Here is a 17473-nt window from a genome sequence, read left to right as displayed (position 1 = left end):
ATAAATTCTAGTGTATTTTTTCATCTTTTACTCCATCCAAATCTAACAATCCAAAGGATGTTTGCCAATCAATGGAACAAAGGTTACATTTCCTTTTACGACAAAAGTGAATGGGCGAGTATTTACCAATTTTGAGTCACCGTTACATATTTCTAGAAATAATTAAATGGCATAAATTTGTATCCCAGGTTTAACATTTGCATCTGTGTGAATTCTCCTTCACCCGGTATTTGATAAAAATATGTATTCTTAATCTATGAGGAGCAGCACCTTTATAAAACTCTGATATGAGCCATAGAGAACAGATTGTTATATTGTGGAGAGATTCAAATTATACAATGTATGCTAGCAAAAAGTGAGTCAGTTAATGAAGCAAACATCCTTCAGTTCCTTCATTCTTAGCAATTTCTGAACAGCATGTCATAAAAAAAAGTGTTCTGAATGCAAAAGTAGGCCAGTTAAAAGACCTAACATAGCAAGGAATACAGAATTCTTGGGATGATGAAATGTAAAGCAGTAAGTTGGGCCTAATCAAAGTCACAAAAGAGCAACTGGGAGTATTAGAATACAAAAATATTCAATAGACATGGGGAGTTAGTTGTAACAACAATGCTGTCTTGAAGCACTCAAAGAGGCAAAAAGGTAATGCTTATGTACTGGTTTGTACAAAACTAAATTGTCCATGATTAACTTCAAATTCTACTACAAGGCCATAGTATCTTCCTTTCTTCAGAAGTGGGAGCCAGTACTTAATGCATGAAGGCATTCATAGTAATTAATTGTCAATGAACAGAAAAAAACAATGACTTTGGCCTTAATCCCTGACAATGGAAAGGTTCTCAATTTATTACTATTCCTCTTTAATTTATAGAAGGAGGGTGTATTTATAGAAGAATGCTAATCAAACTTCCAAACTGTAAACTGCATCCAAAAAAGATTCTTCTTTTGAACTGAAAAAAAAAAGTTGTGATTTTTAAATTTAATACATGGATAGGAGAGATTTTATTATTTCAGGTAGTTGTCCCAGAGTATAAAAAAAAATAAAATCTGTTTTTAAATAAGCCTGTAAGATCCGATGAAGCATGGACTGTGACCACCAGAGAGGCTATTGAGAAAAGGTTTCTGGAATCAGTAGTTAAGATTATTCATACCTAGTAGTTGAGCAGTATATTTCTATCCCCTTCAGACAGTTTAAAAAGAATCTGAATACTGTGAGCTGTTCTTTAACTATATCAGATTATGGTTTCTTGAAACAATCAAACAAAACACACCCAAATGTAGAAAGTACATAAAATCAGATTCAGCGGGAACAGAAAACAGTATCTTGTTCACCATGGCTATGGACACATATAAAACAAACAAAAAAAATCTAATGGTTTCTTGTGATCCCAAAGGCTGACCCTTACAGGAGGATGTATTGTGTGTATTGGTTGGATGTTGTTATTACAAGCTGCATCCCAAGAGGCAATGACAAATTTCCACATGGCTGTTGCTTGAACATAACATGTTTTAAGATGTGTTCTCTTAAAATAGGAGACAGCTGGGGGGAGAAGCTCATAGTTGCTTAAGTGGGATTTTAAGCAGTCAGCCTCCAAAGCAGGCTGCGATAGCTGTAGATCAGGACATCACAATTAAAATTAATGACTTTACCGACATCTTGAAAATTATTCTTGGATGTGTAGTGCCCTTAAGACGTGTTCTGTATTGCAACCTTCTCTGTTATTGTAGATTTGACTATACAGGATATTTCTCATCATGAAGGAAGGGAGAGGCAAAAGAGAATTTTTTATTGTAGCCACTTTATACCAGGTTTGCCAAAACATTCCTTCTAAAATCTTTTCAAACATCACACCTATCTGCTAGGAAACAGACCAGAGATTCCTTTTTTCCCCTTCACTATAAATAAGCACAATGGGAATTTAAAAAAAAAAAAGTCATGATTTCTTACTTTAGATTATGATTATTAAAAACAAATTTTCCTTTTTCTTATGTGTAATAATTCCTTTGGAATAAACCAGCTGTGCAATGAAATTATTATAGCTGAAATACATGAGATATTCAGAGCTGTAACAACTTACTTCCAAGACTTAGGCCTTATGATCATAACTAATCTTTTATGGTACTTCAAATTGTTCATTATTCCTCAAAGTATTTGAAAATTCTTGTCATTGTAAACAATATGACAGCTTTCCTTGGTTGAAGTTCACAGCAGCTAAACTCCTACTCAATCAAATTTTCCCTTAAGTTATTAAGCTGCAATTTTAAATGTACATTGCAGCAAGAACTGCATTACATAACGTCTCTCTCAGTCTTACAAGTGTAATTATGAGACGACACCTATTCAAAATATGACACAGGAAATTCTGGGGTTTTTCTCGGACAATATAGCAGACAGGATAGAGAAGTCTTAAAGTTTGTCTGTTTAAGGGTGTGATCTGCATCCCTAGTTACAAATTTAGCATCAAGCAAGATGGTGGCTTAATTAGAAGCAGCACATTGCCTTTGATAAGCAGATGTTCCTTTTTTTTAACTGCTGCCCACAAAGTTAGCCCAAATATATTTTTTTTTCTTTGTTACAGAATGTTAACTTCTGGCCCTTGGTCATTGTGTTACTATAATCAAAGCATTCCATTCCCAATTAATATGTATTGTCATAAATGTATTAATTCTTCCCTGCTTGTCTCCATAATTTCCTTAAAGCACTGCAGCTAAGAAGCTGAGCTTCTCTGTCAAAGCTGTGTGAGTAACAGTCCAATAAAGCCACACCTAGTTGTCAGTGGACCAGGATTTGGGTAAACATGGGCCAACCCAGCACTCATGTGTCTGGTGACTCGGTAAACAATGAAGCATTCAGAATTTGAGGGTCCTACCTACTGAGCGAATATGACCCCACCTTGCTATTATTGCTGTAACAGCAAGGTAAACAAAAACTCAACAAGCAATTCAAAAGAGCTGCCATTGGACCTACTTGAAAATAATTCTGTGCAGTTTTTCGATAGGTTTCTAACCAAATAAAGGCTTGGCTTTGTTCTGCTTTTCTAACCTCTAGGTAAATAAAAAGAGTAGAAAAGTACCCACAAGTTAATAAGCAAATAAAGCTTTTAACTTTTAAAAAATTATCTGTCTTAGATACTGTAGCAGATGTTATCTTGAATGTGTTACTGATTGCACCAGTTCAAGAAGAATGCTTTGTTTTTTTCTATCAGGTTATATTTTATCTTTATGTATCTTTGAGAGCTACAAATGTTTAACTTTGAACTTAAGTTGAAAGAATGACTAGATGTACTCTTAAAAATGGATATTTATCATTTCTCTATTTTTTTCATTTCAGTCAAACTGCTATCTGTGCATAGCCACAATATTTACATAGCTCAGGATGTTAATACTTCCTAGGAATGGGTATGAACAAATGTTCTGAAACTGTAGTCAGTTGATCACAACCTCAGAGGATTTGGTTCAACAAACTTTTGTTATTGCTGTGTTCCAGATTTTCAAGGCTCAGCATCTAGCACAGCAGTTACATTTGAATATGCTCTCTTTTCAATTATAGGTTTAAGCCTTCACAAAACCTCATTGGAAATGCTTCCCCCCCTGGTTCAAATTCTTCATTCACATTCACCAACAATGCTGATATCTAGTGGGCAGAAAAATTTCCTCTCAAGCACTCCATCCATCCCTAAGTAAGAGCATGTAGTAGTATTCATTTTAGTAATATTTCCTGAAGGTACATAATAGTATAGTTTTGGTTATTTTATGCTCACAAACAGTTAAATATTTATGACCTGATCTCTTCAGTAGCTGTGCACCTCCTTGAAGGTGATGAATGTCATTGCTTTGATCAACATGCTACTTAAAGGTTGCAAAGATGAACTGCTCCTGTAGTTGTGCTTGCTCTCATGAAATACTTAGGCCATGCCAGGGAATATAAGAGGTTCTTATTTTGTCTTTATTTTCCTGAAAAAATGCACAGATGGAGCCTATGAGTGAGCTGCTATAAACGAAGAGTTCTATCTGTTCTACATCCTGTATTTATTTACACCAATGGGACTTCTTGTTTGAAAAAGGGCTGGTAACAGAAGCATTTCCAAAATCAAATTGTAAGATTTTCCACATGACTGTGAGGGTTTTTCTTTCATGAGTTCTGTTAACAGTATTAGAAAAGAAATCATACAGGCTGTAGGACCTACTGTGAGTCAAAAAAAATTACTGGGAGTCTTCGAACTTCAGAACTCATTAGAATTGAGCAAATCAGAGCTATATGGTAAGCAAACCAATGATCACAGTAGCAAATAGCTCTGATACTGCAAACAAACTGCCCTTTCATTTCATAAAATTGGATAAAAATGCAAATTAGGCAGCAAGTAGTAACATAGTTTAGTTGTAATATATTATACTGTTCCTGCTTTACATTTGCTATACAGTTCTTTCTCTGAGAAGACTACCCCACAGCCTTAAAGAAATGTTGATATTTGATATGTATATATATATAGATATAGATATTTTTATACCTTTATATAGGCTTTGAATATAAGCAAGGTTTGTATGGACGCAGACAATTAAGGAAAAAAGCTCTCAGTGTTGCTTTTCTAAAATTAATTATGAAAACAGACTAGACAGTTCTCTATTAATAGGCTGATTCCCATTAGACAGTAGCCAAAGAAGGAGACTTCCTTCCTCTAGCTAGAAAAGATAATATGACATCCCATAACTTGCTGGCAGTTTACCCCTACATGGAAAAACTCAATCTATGGTCATTTTAAATGGCATTCTTTCTTAACAGGTGGGGATTTTGGCCCAGATAAAGACTGAAGAAGCTGCACAGGTCAGGGGCTGAAGTATCTACCTTTACAAGCAGTACATACTGAAGAACCTGTTTAGCAAACAGATGGGTCCTGGGTACATTGCAGTTGTACTGTTTTAAGGACTTAGGTGAATGTACGGATTTACAGGTGGTTTGCAGCCACTGTGTGATTTTTGTCTTAAATTTACCAGCAAGCCTTGGGTCTGTTTTGGAAGGTAACCAACCTATGAAATGTTCAATTTATAATATGCCCATCTAGGCCATATTTTAGCTTCACCTTATGAAGTTTTTTTCACTTTTGGCTTCTTTGGCTTTTAAAGGCAGGAAAATATTGCTCGATAGGAAGGGTTACTTTTCAGTTGCCAGAATTCCTTTGCAGTTTTAATGGAAAGAAGCAGAACTTTTTTGGGGGAGCCAACATCTCATTTCCATTCTGCTCTCATACAGCCGCTGTTGTATCTGCAGGGCCTGCAGAATGTAACTGCTGCAGCAGGGCGAACAAAGGCGCCATTCAGCATGGAGAGCAGCTTCCCTTCCGCACCGCTCTCTGGCCGCGGCGAGCTTGGCTGGAGCACGCTATCTGACCGACACAGGATTCGCTGCCTGAACAAAACTCCCCAAGGACACCCCTTTGGCATCCTGATTTAGTCCAGTGGGATGAAGACTTCCTTTCTAGCACTGGTGTGAGTGCTGAAAGACAGCTGTGCCTCGCTTTTGTTTCCCCGTTCTTTGCATACAGACGTATTCTTTGGGACCGTACTTCACCAAACTCTTGCTCATTGGAGCTCAGGTGGCTGGTTCCCCTACCCCAACTGTGTTCTGGGGTGTTATGGTCCAAAGTTACAGAAGCTGTGAGAGGACATTGTCTGTAATCTGCCGCCTCTGGAATCCCATCGCAGGGGTCATTTCCTGACTTTTATGTCATTTCAAGCCCTTGAAAGTTCCCACTCCCTGTAACTAAGTAAATAAGTGATGTCTTTTCCCATATTCCTATTTTATGCACATAAAAGAAATTAGCTTTCCATTTTGCTTAAGAAAATTAATATAAAGGCAGTTGCTGCTTTAAATAATCCAGCTAGGATTAAGTTATAAACTAAGTGTCTAAAGAGAAAGGAACGCCTTATTCATAGTGTTGGTTCATTTTCAGACATCAAGCTGATGAAAAGTACAAAAAAATTGTTACAACTTCATAAAAAGCTTAATACTTTTTAGCAAGAGTGCGTAACAATCTTCAGCACATCTGTTTTTAAAGGGAAAAAACAGGTCTCAACTTTCATTTTCAAGCCCTAAATTACATAGTATCCATACTAGATTTGCAAGCCAGGCTTTTCTTCATAGATAAACAACAGATACGGTTGAGAGAGGCTAAGGCACCGTGACTATAAGCACCATTTCAACAGAGTCACCATTATGAACTGTGTCATTACAACATCAAAAAAACAGTGATTAAAAGGAAAGATAACCAAACTTGGACTAGTTGATCAACTTTATTCCTAATGAAATATCATTGAAGCAATGGACATTTTTATCCTGGATGAATAAGGCCCTGTATGTCTGCAGTTTCCTTCTACATGTCATGAACAGATATGGTAGAAATCTTCTCTCAGATAAATCAGCTTATCTCCAGTGACTTCAGAGATGTACCCCTTATTTAAATCACTATGATCGGTACAATTGAATGTACAGTACAGCTCTAATTAGAGGGATAATGCAGGCAAACCTCTGATTTGTGTAGTGTGTTGTGTTTCCTTCTTTCTTTCTCAAAGTGAAACTATTTTATTTGTAGACGTCTCTAGAAAATGTGTACTTCAGTAATGGATGAGTCACAAAGGATTGGTGGTTCAGTTCAGATATACATCCAGAAGTTTAGCAGTTTCCAGAGTTTTCCTGGTCTCATCCAAACTTCTCCAGCTGGGAAATGAGATGGCAATTTCCTAAAAACAGTCTGTCCTGTGACTTTGTAGTGCTTCCTTGTTTCATTCAGGACAGCTGTAGTTCAAAAACAGTATTTTGGCATTTCCATTTTCAGTTCTGGCTGAAACAGAGAAGTGCCAAGACATAACTTTGCAATAGCTTACAAAAACTTTTGAAGAGATTAAAGAGATATTGAGAGATATGCTCCCTGTTGGTTTGAATTTCATGTTAATTTTATTCTAGATAGGCTGCTCTGGCCTTTTCCACACAATAATGTCCCTCGTTGTTTTACTGACCAAGTATATTTTGTCTGGCAGCATCTTTCAAAAATAAAGCAATTTGAATTAAGTGTGAAAAGTAGCTGCACAGAAAGATTCCTGTACTGTTAGCAAGTATTTTTTCCCAGCACTTTTTAACCTAGCTCTAAGATGTTGTATACTTATCCTCAGACTAAGAGACATGGATAGATTTATTAAGAGTGTTGTTACTAAAAGAGTTATTTACACTACAGCAAATGAGGCAGAGTGCTGTTACATCTTACCTGGCAATATTTTCCTATATTAGGGAGTCCTATAGTAGTGTGAATAAGGATTTTTGGAACAATCATATCAGGACTCCATTCAAAAATTTGAGAATAATATTTAGCAGTGATGTTGTCTAAAACTTCTGGCTTATGATTTATTTTTATTGTATTTCTTGAATGCACTACAGTGAAATAAATGGTCCTCATCTGCAATTGAAATGAGTTGGTCATTTGCATAAACTAATTTGAGTAATCAGTTTTTAAACCCTTAAGAACCAGCTTCCAGAAGAAAGAAGATAAATTGCAGAGAAAGCAGTTGAAGGAAAAAACCCATGGATGTGTGACATACTTTGCATTATTTCATTGTAATATTCCTATTTCCTGTTTTTTGGCATTAACACATACACAAATGTATTTGGACTTTCATTCCTGAAATACAATTTTTGCAGCCTGCACTTTTAAGGCACACACTTACTCTGCTCTTAAGCAGTGGTCTCTTACACAAGTATCCAAACAAAATTCATCCATAAAACTTCCTGCTAAAAAAGCCCTTATGACACAGCAGCCTTACCCTTGTAGGATGTCAGTGAATTGTAGTGGAATTTAATAGAGGCAGTGTTTTCCAGCTATACAGTGTCTGCAAATTTTGTTTCCTGCAAAGCTGTCTGAGTGTTCTGACTATTTTTCCTTTTTCCCTCATACTTTTGAATGATGAGCACAATTTGGTTTAGGTGTTTGTACTGAAGAGGTCTAGGAAGGTAAATAGACTTTGAATAAGGAAAAAAAGAACTAAAATATAGATAGAATTTAAGAAACCAAATGATGCAACCAATATGATGCTACAGTAGTAAAGAATCCTTAAATGGCCTAAGCAGCTGCAAATGGCAAGGAATTGGTCTTCCATATTTCACCAAGATAAAGAGCATAACCTGATGAAAAGTCCATCCATTCTGTTTTATTGTCTTCTGACCTTTCAGATTATCTATAAATATATTTATTACTAGTTGTTTGCAATCTTTGGGGAAAAAATTCTTTTGTTAGACATTAAATAACTGAAGGAAAGCAGTAATCATGGAAATGTAAGTTTTTGCTGTGTTATCTACTAATTACTTTTAAAAAATTACTCTAGGACCTTGTCCCATCAAAAGGTCTCCAAGTCAGTGACTGATCATCTAACATTTCTTTAAAAAGTGCTAATTAGTTTCAGCTTTTCTATTTCTTCATTTCATCAAAATTCTTGGCCATCAAAAGAAAGTTCCTGGCAAATGTCATCTTGGTCACAAGGCAAGAAGCTGTGAAATAAAAACAACTTGGCATCTTTGTTAGCCTGGTGAAAACTTTTATGAGCAATCAAGAAGCAACTTTTTGTGTGTTTTATTAATGATAGGTCTGGACTGCACAACTATCATGGGGTTTCATATACCTCACAGCTAGTGAAATACTTTATATCAAAATGTTTTGGGCATTTTTTTAACCTCATAGAAAACATAGTGTTGTTATATCCCCTTTTTTCTTTTTTTTTTTTTTTTTTCCACAGGAGAAGAGCCTTTTTTTAGAATTCCTTCCCTTTCCCATTAGGAAATCAAGGAAAAAATATTCTTTCCAGTTGAGTGAATATGAAACCATATATTCTGGTTTGCTGAACTAATCTGAAACGTTTTATTTGAAGTCAGCACATACTGAAATCAATATCCCTCTGCAGCTGCTTTGCTACACATCTCATATGCATATTCCCTCTTGCAGGCTGGTGTTTCTTGGTCAGAGTCTTTTCCAATCAGATGGATGATACTTCATCAAAGACACATGACCTGTTTATTAAGTGAAAGTCTTCAGTTTGGCCATATGAAAATATTTCATTGTGAAAAAGCTAAAATTAAGTATTTCCTTATTTCTGCACTGGAATTTTTCAAAATAACACAACACAATAAATAGAATTTCATCTCTAGTTTCACTCTGAGATGAAAGGATGTATTAACAATATTATTAGTCTCAACCATATGACAGTCTGATTTTCATTCAGATCAAGCATGATTAGAAAGAATTTCCCAACATACTAGTACAAACTAATTTACTTCATTCTGTGGACTTTGGTCCCAAGTTTTCTCAAGAATCCCATAGGTTTCCATGAGGTTTCCAAAACCAGAAGAGGACAGCATTTTATGTTTCTTGCATTAAGGCCTGAGTCTGATCCCATTGAATGGAGTGCATGTCTTGCATGTTTTGTTTCACCAGCTTCAATGAGAGAGGATTGTTAAGTATTTTAAATTATTATTTATGGGTATAAAAGCAAAGCCACTGGGCATATGGTTATCTCTCAATAAGCCACATCCTGCTGTGATTTTTTGCATATACAAATTATAAATGGCCACTTTGTAAGAGAATTGAGTTATCCAGATTCATAACAAAAGAACCTTTTAAAGTGGAAGTACTTTTACTCACTTGTGTTTGAAGTTGTTTGCTAACACGGCTTTGATAGGGAGAAGGAGTAGATCACTAAAAACCTGTCTTGTTTTAGGGTCTACTCCATCTTCTGATCAGAGAAACAGCATTCATAAAGCTATTATATAGCTATCTTGGATGAGGTGTTTAAAAGTAAAACAAAATATAGAATGTCCATCAATAACAAGCAGTATCTACTGAACTACTGTTGAGTTGATTTTGGTATTTTCATTCAAAACAGTCTCTGTGTAGAAACCCAGTAACATCCCTAGATTTAAATATTTGGGACCTAGTGTATTTCACTATAGACTTTTTCCCTTTCCTTTCCCTTTCTTTTCCTTTTCCTTTTCCTTTTCCTTTCCTCCCTTTCCTTTCCTTTCCTTTCCTTTCCTTTTTCCCCCCCCCTTTCCTTTTCCTTCCTTTTCCTTTCCTTTCCTTTCTTTCCTTTCCTTTCCTTTCCTTTCCTTTCCTTTCCCGTTTCCTTCCTTTCTTTCCTTTCCTTATCCTTCCTTTCCCTTCCTTTCCTTATCCGTTCCTTTCCTTTCCTTTCCTTTCCTTCCTTTCCTTCCTTCCTTTCCTTTCCTTTCCTTTCCTTTCCTTTCCTTGTCCTTTCGTTCTCCTTTGCCTTTCCCGTTTTCCTTTTCCTTTTCCTTTTCCTTTTCCTTGTTCCTTTCCTTTTCCTTCCTTTTCCTTTTCCTGTTTCCTTTTCCTTTTCCTTTTCCTTCTTTCCTTTCCTTTTCCGTTTCCTTTTCTTTCCTTTCTTTTCCTTTTCCTTTCCTTTCCTTTCCTTTCCTTTCCTTTCCTTTTCCCTTTTCCCTTTTTCCTTTTCCTTTCCTTTTCTTTTCCTTTTCCGTTTTTCTCTTTTCCTTTTCCTTTTCCTTTTCCCTATTTCCTGTTTCCTTTCCTTTCCTTTCCTTTTCCTTTTTCCTTTCCTTTTCCCCTTTTCCAACTTCTGCATGATTACAGAAAAAAACTATCATGATTTTGTGAAATTATCTACCTACATATTACTAGCACTATTTTACTGATATTGAAAACTGCTCTGAGTGAACTTCTGGGTATAGGATTGAAATTCTTTCACATGTGCCCCTACTTTCATGTATCAAAAAAGATTTCTTTCAAAGCACTGCCAGCTTCACTGAAAAGCACTTCATGTTTGCCTTTATTTGTTCATGTCAGGTAATTTTCAAGTTCTCCTGAGGCAGAACTTCCCCAAGAAGTGGGACTTGAGTTTCCATTGTTACCATTCCACAGCAGCAAAATGCTATCTCTTCATTCTTTTTTAACAACAAAGAGCTGTATTTCTGACAAACTAAATTCCCATGGCTAATGTGATTGACTACACCAAGAACAGCAGCCTTGTTTTATTCCTGTTTGGCATGATGCTTTTGGGTAGTTTACATGACTTAAAACAGACACTTCTGTTTTCTTCATGGAACCCTCGAAGTAAAAATGGAAAATCATAAGGTTTTCTTTATCCATTCTGTGATAAAGTGGTAACCATATAAAAGAAGGATACTCACCCACATAAAAAATAAGATCAATGCGATAATGTCTTATAGTCATTTGCTTGTAACATATTGCTTTAATTATGTCAGCCCAAAACATCTTACTGAAGTCAACTTAAACCCCCATGCACAGAGACACAAAATCCTTTGAATTTTCCTTTTTATGGAGCAAGATACTCAAAATTTTGAGCCCAGGTTGATTTTAGCACTATGAGAATCCGTTAATAAATTTAAGATAATTGGTAAAGAAGGCTACCTATCAGTTTGTGACTGGTGGAGCTCTTTTGCAATCCATGCTACACTATCCTTGTTTTATTTTCTATTCCATCTTTTTTAGACTACATTACACTGTTTGGTTTCATCACCATGGAGCATTAAATAAAGCCTTGATAATATTTTTACCAGTTATTTTTCTTTTATAGTTGTTTTCTGTCATTTTTCTCTGTAAGAAAAACAACTAAAACAACCACAACCATAAGATAATTCCAAATCTGTTAAATTGCTGATTTCATGTTTTTTGGAGTCTGCAGAGACTTCCACATGCATTTCTATGAGTATTTATTAAGATGGGAGATATTTTTCTTGGTTCCAAAGTTACACATTTCAGTCTAAAACATCTTCTGCTAATTCATGAGAAGACAGAAGTCCGAGCTCAATGAAATAATTTTCATGTTGCCCAAAGCTTCTCAATAGAAGCCTGCTGAGTGCCCAGTTTCAGGGCAGAAATTATGGTTCCACAATTTGTTGGCTAAATCATTCCCACAGAATGATTCCAGCGGAAGCCAATCCCTGCACCACTAAAATAAAGACTTGAGGAGACAAAAGATAAGGTCTCACAGATGGTCATTTTGATTCTTGTCCCCACTGGATGAAGCAGAGCACAGCTGCATTCATCCAGTGACAATTCAGCTCAGACGTGTTTTGCCCCCGCAGCATCCATGGGCGTGCACCTTCCCTGGTTGTGTCTGCTGGTTGGTACTCAGCCAGTAGGTGCTGAGAAACCTTGCCTGGGAAGGTTCATGTCAGGCTGAGGCAAGCAAGGAGGCAACACAACAAGCAGAAACCACAAAAGGAGAACTCAGCCAGAGCCCTGGTTTTCAGTTCTGTGTTCTTGATACCACATGTTGTTTGTCCTTAACTCTAAAGCTGCTGTGTCAATTGCTTTTGTTTTCTGGTCTTTGTTGTTGTTAATTACTGGATTATACAGGATGAATTATAGAAACATCTGAAATCTAGTTAAAGATACACTTGCTGAAGGGGCAAATGCTGGTGTGATTGCAGATCCTGTACTTTCTGAATATCATTAGCATTTATTTTGATAGCAACAAGGGCTGCGCTTGTCCAGTGCAAGTACCCATTTATTTCATTCTATGAAAATATCAAATCAGAATTTTCTTTAGCTTAGTGTTTGTCTACAGTTTCCAAATTGTTTTAGACTGTGAAATTCAGACTTTACAAGGAATTTAAGTCTCTATGTATTTCAGTAGCTGCTTTTGGCAGCTGTGTCTACACACCATTCAGGATTTGCCATAACTTCTATGCAGAAAAAGTATTTAACAGTTGTTAAATACTTGTAAAGTTGTAAAAAAACTTCAAAACTAAAATATCTGTGACAGATACCCTAACACAGTCTGAATTATTAGTATCAACATTTAATTAAGGATCAAATTTATGAGGCTCTTTTAACTGGACAACTAATTTAACAAGTTGCTCTTAAAAGCTGAAGTAATTTATACTTCCTTAATTTGACATTTCCTTACTATTTGCTCAATTTCTTTTTTTTTAATTTTAAAGATTTCCAGCTGTTATAATTTTAATTTACATATCCATGGTATGTAAAGTTCAAAATTATTCTTTATGCTGGTGCATCAATGTAGCAGATGTTTTCTCATTTAATAAAGCTTACATGTGTGACTAGATTTAGTTCAGCAGTTCTATAAAGCCAATTCCACTGAGTTGATTATGTATCTAAATGAAGCATGGCTTTAAAGTAATCATAATCATGTGCTCCATGGTAACTTACTGAAAAAAAATGGGCAATATTTTCACCTAATGGGGTTCAGAGAGTTTCTGTTACTTGTCTGACTAGCTTTTGCTTTTATCTTTTACCCATGAAGCACAGGTTACTTTGTAGAGTCTAATGACCAATCAAGGAAATAATGTCTACAACTTTTTTTCCACATAATTTGTTTAAGGACAGTTTCAAAAGACACCTGGAAAAAGAAATGTAAATCCTCAGGTAACTTAAAGCAATGCAGTTTGTTTATATGACTATGGCATTTGTAAAAGTTGAAACTACATGGGGAATGCTGTATCTTCTGTCTAACAAAAAAAAAAAAAAAAAAAAAAAAAGTGCATTTTTCCTGTCTGTGTCTCATTAAAATTAAATGCAACAGCAAATGCTAGCCATGGACTTAGATTCACCTCAAATTCCTTAAGAAGTTTTAGTATAGGTGAAACTTGATGGTTTTGCTATGAGAGATTTGTGAATATTTATTCTTGTCACATGCAGGAGATTTAAAATGAACTGCAAATCTAAGTTTTCCAACTGTTCTCAATGTTTTCCCATGATATTGCCTCTGTTTCTCACACTTCCAGAAACCTTGTTTCTCTTTAGAATATACAGGAAGACTGTATGTTAAAATTCAATCTCTGTCCATTAGCACTCCAGAAGCATGAGCCTTGTATAAAAGACATTATCCCATACTTGTTCTTACACAGAAAACAGAAGTTGACTTGCTGTCTGTTGTTTTTGGGATAATGATTAGTGACTTTATTTAGGACGTGGGAGATGGAGAGCTAATGCCATTCTCAGCCTGAGGGTTTTTTAATCTACCTCTCTCTCCTCTTTGTGGCAATTCTGTAATCATCCACTAACAAAGCAGGGTGGGTGAGATGTGGTGATACTGAATTACCTCAGAACTACCAGACAGGAAAAAAGGTTATTCTAGTCTTGCTGTGTAAAACTCAACCAAGTTATTTTACAGCACTGAATTGGCTGAATTTATGAGTAAACAGAGACGTAAGTCATTTTGTGACTGTTGTGACAGTGGAATAAAGCCAGTTTACCATAATTACCTGTTCATATAATTCCCAGAAAATATTGATATTATTTAGACATCCAAAGCATCTACCAGCTTTATACATTAGGCCTTCATCAAAATGACATGGCATGTTTAAACATGGCAATTGTTTTAAGTATTTTGTTGCATTAAGAGCTGCATAGCATCTGTTTCCCATCAGACACAGTAGTTGGATAAAGAAAGTATTTTATAAAAACCTTAAAATTTTTTGTCTCTTTATGCTTGTGAAATTAGAACAGAATCATCATCCTCAGTTGTAAATGGAAAAGCTTAACAAATTATTTTTTCAAGTAGTTTATGCAGCTACTGTGGCAGTTTGAAGTTAGGCTCTTCTGACTGCTGAATTAATGTATCTTCCTTAGCAGCACAGAATGGCCCTGCAGTTATTTTCATCTGTAGAGAGTTCTTGTGTTCAAAATCTGACCCATTATTTTTATTGTATTTAACATTCTAGCATACACTTCTGCCTAAGCACCTTTTTCAGTGATATTCTCTAGTTCTGCCTGGGCCATATGTGCAGGAGTATGAAAGGATGGCAAGACTCCAAACTTGAATACCTAAAGTGTATTACAATTCCTGCCATAAATGGGAGTATACATAGTCAGTTAACTGAAATTTGTACTGCAGTGGCCTGTGAAATATGATGCAGCGCTACAAAGTTGTCTTAATTCTTCTTGTACCCTCATGGAGTCCAGCAAAGAGAGCACCCAAAGGATTTTTTACCTTTTGAAGCAGTTATTGCATCCTTTATCTTAGGGATCACCAGCATCCATCTGCTTTGGTCTGAGCAAGAAATCAATGTGGCTGTCTGTGGAATACCCTGGATTCTATAATAAAGTGAAATTACAAGTGAAAAACTGTAACAAATACATGGATATAGAGAATACTGCTCCCTTTCAACTCAGGTCACAAACAAATCAGATATCAGTCACAGGCATTATGGTTTTACTGAGTTTTGGACAGCTTCTATATGCATCATCAAAAGAAATGTCATCTTCATCTGTGCAAGATCCTGATGTTATTTGCTTCACATGTCTTCAAAACTTACAAACACAGAAGTACAATAGTAAAAAAATCAAAACCTCACTAGTCAAAAAAAAGCTGTTAAAAAGTCATGGACAGCTATTTTTTATCAATCTTATGGGAATGATTGCAACACCCTCAGGCATCAGTTAAAGATCCACGCTCTCTTCTCCTCAGTATTGCATATACATTAACTTAAGACTGTACAAAGTCTCTTCCTGTTTTTCCATCTGATATTAATAATCTGAAGCGGATTTTTTTTTCTCTCTCTTTGTTAGATTCATGTAAACAGATCCCAACTTCCATGAAGTGAGTGAATTTCTCTCTAGCAGAAAGAATTAGATTAAAAGTTCAAGGCTGGTAAGAGTGTTATCACCAATCTGTGGCACAGAGCCCTGCTGCTCTATGCAGGGGGACACAGTAAAATGAGTCCATTTGAGACAGGAAAATCCTGAGAACTCTTTTCTTTCCCTTCCAGTTTCAGCTTCTATTACCTGATCACACACATATTAGATTTGGGGGGATCTATGTTGGTTGCTTTCTTTTCTCTTGGGGTAATTATTGTGTCAGAAAGCCTGTCCCAGGCAAGATTTAGTCCAAGTCCTGCCTGTTAGATCCAAGGAATTTGAGAACTAAACTTCACATTCTGCTTTTTTCCCAGGTAACAAGTAGGTCTGTTTAATTTGTTTATGATTGTTTCTCTGTAGTTAAAAGGATTCCTGATGGAAACTGGCTTTTAAAATAATCTGGTCTCTAAAGTAGGCTACATCCTGGTCAGATCATTGTTGGGAAGGGGGAATGGAAGAATATCTGAAAATTCCAAGGCATTTAAATGAGGAAAAAATTTTAATGGGCTCCATAAGAAGTTCAGTATTATAATACACTTGTAAAAAGGCCGAAAATTGAGCAAATTTCCTAAGCCTGAGAATTTAATTAAATATGTTGTAGGTTTGGAAGATATTTCTTGACCTTTATTCTCCTATGGTGGGAGAAAGGAAGAGCAATATTGACTGATCTCATAGGTGAGCATTCAAGATTAATTAATACATGTTTATATTAGGCTCTGACTATGCAAATTGATTTAGTAGAATGAGAAAAAGCACAAGCCATACACAATGTATCATTCTAGTAGCTTTTGTGCATTTAAAGTTACTATTTGTTACATGAAGTATCAGAGTTCTTGAAATCTCAGATCCTTAAAAAGAAAATTAGGATATTTCAAGGTGGAGTATGACTCAGAACCCTGTCCTTAAGATCCTTTGTGCTGTCTGAAAGATCCACAAACAACAGGGGGGACAGACTTTATATGAGAAGCAACAAAAATGCTGTCAAAAGCTAACATAAACAAATATAAAATATAGAGAAAAATAAATGTGTTTTGCCATTCTGTATGACTCAGGGATGCATTATGTTTAGTAGTGTCAACCATATGTGTTTAAGGCAAAAATGTAGTTGTATTTCAGCTGATGCTTTTTCTTTGATTTTACAATATACCTGAATCCTGCACAGCTCTGTATTATTCACTGAGAAAAAGGATGGCAGCAAATGAATTCAATACATCAATAAATTACAATTCAATAAAATTCTTCCAAAATGTTTACTGCTAAAGACAGTAAGAACAAGAAAATCAAGCTTCTTTCTGCTTTCCCTGTTTGTCTCCTTGGCCCCGTTGTAAACACTTCATAGTTTTTCTAATGGGGTTAAAGGAGAGCTGGCAGGCAGTGTAGAACCACTTTTACTGTATTTCTCTGAGTCACTAAGCATCCTCAGAGATGATGGTATCTGAAGCTGTCAGCTTGGTCCCCTCCTTGCATCTGACATAGTTTTAGTGTCAGAAAAAGGAACAAAGACTTGTTTAAAACAAAAAGAAGCAAACAGCAGGACCCAGAATTATATATGCCTATTAAGAATGTGCACAGCTTGGGAAAATAGTCCCTTCTCTCCTACATTCTCCAGTTCATCTGTTTCTTAGAAAATCACAGCTATTCAAGTTTACAGTGGTCTCTTCATAAGTTGGACATTCAGAGATTTATGGAAAGATGACAAAATTGACGAATAGCATTTAAAGCAAGATGACACCAGCTACTTTTACAGATTTTGACTTACTAAAAGACAGTGCTGACAGATGTTTCTCAGTATGCAATCATCTAAACAACTAATATGTTATTAGGGCAGAAGTAAT

The sequence above is a fragment of the Serinus canaria genome, chromosome 5 (genome assembly GCF_022539315.1).
Source record: "Serinus canaria isolate serCan28SL12 chromosome 5, serCan2020, whole genome shotgun sequence".
In the NCBI taxonomy this organism is placed as follows: domain Eukaryota; kingdom Metazoa; phylum Chordata; class Aves; order Passeriformes; family Fringillidae; genus Serinus; species Serinus canaria.
This window is presented reverse-complemented; position numbering follows the sequence as displayed.